The 4,195-nt window shown below is 37.3% G+C and overlaps 1 long non-coding RNA gene across 1 annotated transcript; it reads right to left on the bottom strand.

Moving 5' to 3' along the window:
* Positions 1–329: 329 nt before the first annotated feature.
* Positions 330–2,425, bottom strand: LOC307016109. The gene is made up of 3 exons (XR_013801766.1): positions 2,321–2,425; positions 1,522–1,601; positions 330–946 (listed from the first exon to the last, which is right to left on the bottom strand). It is a non-coding gene; the product is annotated as an uncharacterized lncRNA (long non-coding RNA).
* Between the last annotated feature and the right edge of the window lie 1,770 nt (positions 2,426–4,195).

Here is a 4,195-nt window from a genome sequence, read left to right as displayed (position 1 = left end):
TAGCTACTTAGTGCTCTTACCTGTGAGGCCTCCTCCAAACAGCATAATAACCAGACTGTATCATTAAAACTAAGTACCAGTTCTAGATCCTTGACTTTAGACAAACAATTCAAAAGACAACATGTATTTAAAGACCAATCTTTATTTGAATGTGCCTCTTAACCTGATATATTAGTTATAAATTAATAGTATTGACAATATAAAAAAATTGAGCAACTCAACAGTCAACTTTATGTTTCTTATTGTCTAAAGCATTTGTTATTTTCATTTTCCCCCTCTCATATTCAGTGTGGACGGATTGAGACAGCGTGGTGTCCAGAAAACTGCAGAGACTTCAGGGAGAAACCTCCGTGTGATGGACGTCCTGTCTGTTTGTTTGGCCGGGAGAGGACTGAGGGTCTTTCCTCAGCAAGGGGGACCAGGCCTGATGGAGGAGCCCATGCTGGGCAAAGCTGATACCAACTGCACAGGCCTAGTCTGTCACTTTATTTGACTAAATGCATTTACTTGTACATTTAATAGTTTTACACCTTCTGTCCATATGTGCTTTTTATTTAAAACATGTTTGATTAAGTTTTGGTTGACATTTCAATAAATTGTATTTGTATTTGCACTCCTTTTGTCCATTATTCTTACTGAAAATGTTAGATTACACATTCACATCTGACTGAAGATTGGCCCCATTTATTTGTGATGTTGCAAACTCTGCGCTACAAGGCACAAGTGATGTGAAGCTCATAAAGCGAGGCAAATAGAAAGAATTAGCTGATGGAGTGTAGATGTGGAAATAGGTGCATTCGATCAGCTGACTGTTTTTACAATAAAAGTAGTTTCTTAGTGTACTGGTCTTAAAATCTCATAGCATCAGCTTTTAATTTTCCTCTTGGATGTTCTTTTTGACCCTCAGAGAAGGAGAAAATGTTGTGTCTTTCAGGCATGTCCTTTCCTAACAAAAAATACAGGAAACATAAAACATATTATTGCAGAACAAGTGTGTTATTTATGAAAGTGGTGTGTTTGTGTGTTTAGGGGCTGTAGATATAATTATTTTGTAATTGTAATGTTTTTTTTTTATTTCAACAGTGAGCTACAAAGACAATCAGATTATGAATGAACAATATGAAGTTCATCAACATTGAAATATATGTTATTATCAAAATAATATTTAAGTGTTATCAAAACGTAGTGCAACTGTAGAAGCTTGCTCTGTTGTCTCACTGAAAGAAAAACTTTTACCACGTTTTTTTGAACAATATTCAGAGATAAATAGTAGCAGTTCTCACTATGTGTTAAATATCTTTGCCTTTAATACATTAAATTAGAAAGCTGACAAAATCATATTGCTTGTTAACATCTAAATGTAACTTTTTGCACAGAAAAAACCCTCAACTTCACTGGTGTGTAGGTGATCTAGTATTGTTTAATGGAATGTATATCAGTGTATTAAAGTCAATACTTCATTCATTTAAACCAATATCTTTCTTGATTCTTTGTACAGTATGAAAAAAAGAGTCTTTGTACCTGAGCTGAAATTCACTGGTGTGAGGAGTCCAGTTCTGTCTCTCACTCTCTGGTCCAGCCTGTCTGCATCACCTGGACAGCTTCAATAAACAGATATATATGTAAAGTACCATGTGTACAAACAATATCACTGATTCTCTTCTGTTGAACATGTTGGATTGTGTATTGTCCGAGTCAGGGTCCTTTTTATTTTACTGTAACTTTGGAAGTTATGTTACCAATGCTTACTGTTTATTTGATACCCATTTGGTAATGCAATTAATAAAAACAACAAGGTTTGGGTTTGTTCTTCAGATGACTGTGACGTTAACGTGTAAGCTCAATAATGAACTCCAGCTCAACCAACCATATTATAATATCTAAGTAATCATCTTGAAATATGACATTAATAATTGTAATATATACACACATCTTATTGTGAGGTTGATTTCACATACACTACTACTTAGACATTAGCTTGTCTACATACTTGAGCATAGCCAATTTAAATTAACCTTAGTGATGCATACAGTTCCTACCTACATAATAAAATATCTCTCTAATTTACAAGGATGACCTTATTTTATCAACCTCAAACAGAAGCTGTTTGTTCAACAGTATTATCCCACTTTACACTTAACACTTCTCTATTTCGTTTTAACCTTTATATATACAGTCTATGATTTTAACTTGGAGGCTACGATTAGCATCGTTAGCACCGATGTAGCTACCACTCGCTTACACGCTAACCCAAGCCTTAACATTCATTACGTCGATTAAAATCATTAACACATAAATAAAGCACTCGAATTTCACTTACCGCAAAACCGCATTCATGCAACGTCTGTTTTAACCGCAGAGCGAGTCAAAATAGCCCGATATATAAGCATGAAGAACAAACAACCACGGCCGGCTTCAAGTTGTGTTTTCTGGATGAACTGACCAGGCAGAGTCCCTGTAGCTAGCTTCACGCAGCTAGCAGAGACAAGAAGCTAGCAGTAGCAGTCACTTGACAGAGCGGTCACTCAATGTGACCACCATACTTGCCAACCTTAAGACCTCAGAAATCGGGAGCATTTCAAAACCACCGCGGGGGAGGGGGGGGGGGGGGGTGTGTGTGCTAGTGGATTGCCGGAGCTGTATTAGATTAGCATTAACATGCTTATTGTAGTCGTAAGTGCACAGCCTTGCGGCCTGTAGCACCATCCTTGATGGAGCATGTGGGCTGGACCTGTATTTTACAGGAAAGGAGTGAGCAGAGGGTCGAGTTGTCGATTCTTGTTCTGTTTTCTGTGACTATCTTCCTCACCCTCTCAGACTTGCAGTTGCGAGCGCTTCTAAAGAGACGCGCTACCATGGAAACCAAACAATGGTTTAGCTGTATTAAAGTCCGAGTGGAAACAGTCCTGAGTAAATCTGATTTTGTCAGAAGTCGGGAGAAATGCGGGAGAAATATGACCCCGGGAGGAAACCGGGAGAGGTTAATGATATCGGGAGTCTCCCGCGAAAATCGGGAGGGTTGGCAAGTGTGGTGACCACGCCCTAATTTATGCAAAAACTTTAAGACCTAATATAAATAAAAGGGTCGTGTTAGAAAACAATTCACTCACAGATCCATAATCATGAAGGTGGAATCTAACTATATCGATAATAAAATGTATGGAGCCAGGGGTAGAAACATGTTTTTTTCTGCTGTAAAATTGGGCATTTTAACATGGGGGTCTATGGAAATTGCTCCTTTCTGCAGTCATCGCCTATCGGCCAATATATGAACTGCAGTATGTAGCAGTTCCGTATTGGCGTCCCGGCTCTTACGGACAAAAACAAAAAAGTATATATTGCCTTATAAAATGCAGAAAAGTTTAAACATCTAGCATGATAATAATAAATAAAAAATAATGATATCTTAACCCAAAATAAATAAAATGGAAAATGAACCGACAACAACAATTTAACATAAATAAAACAAGGATTAAAACAAGGATAAGTTTGACTCAATGTTGTGTAAAGTACCTGTTATGGTTAAAAAAATATTTTTATATTTTTTATTTTTGGAAAATAATACAGCTTCCGGCTTCCCGAGACACGAAGAGGAGACACAAACAATTATTCCACTTGAAAGGCGTTTAAACTGTGTCAGAGAGATGTTTAATCGGTTCATTTTAATTGGTTAATAATTGGTGTTTAATACTGGCAAGTTCTAATTGTTGGGGGGGGTGGGCGGCGTTCGATCCAGTTTCGAATCCGTAACCTTGGCGCACTGCCACTCCAACATCCAATCCCGACTTGCAGTTTAATCACGGGGACTGTAGTCCTAAGCGATAGCTGGGGATTATGAGTAGTGTAGTGTCTTCGGCCATCCTAAACTCGATGATGCTCGAAATGTCCCTTATAGGCCTACGTATGTTTCCGGTTATTTTTATTTTGAAATTCAGTTCCTGAAGGACGGCAAAAAGGCCTGAGATTATAGAATTAAACAAATAAATAAAAACAAGGATAATTCTGTGTTATTGTTGACTAAATAACAATGTGTTATTTTGAAAAGAATAACAAATTAGAAGGAAAAAAAGATTTTAAAAATACAGATTTCAGTGTCCTGAGGCTCTGAGCCCCATTTATTTTCCTCACAGACAGCAACAAACGTCCGAAATGATACGATTTTAAATAAAAGCAATAATCGTAGCTTGATATTGAG

The sequence above is a fragment of the Notothenia rossii genome (genome assembly GCF_949606895.1).
Source record: "Notothenia rossii genome assembly, chromosome: 8".
Lineage (NCBI taxonomy): Eukaryota > Metazoa > Chordata > Actinopteri > Perciformes > Nototheniidae > Notothenia > Notothenia rossii.
The sequence above is the reverse complement of the archived record's forward strand: the minus strand, read 5'-3'. Positions and strand labels throughout refer to the sequence as shown.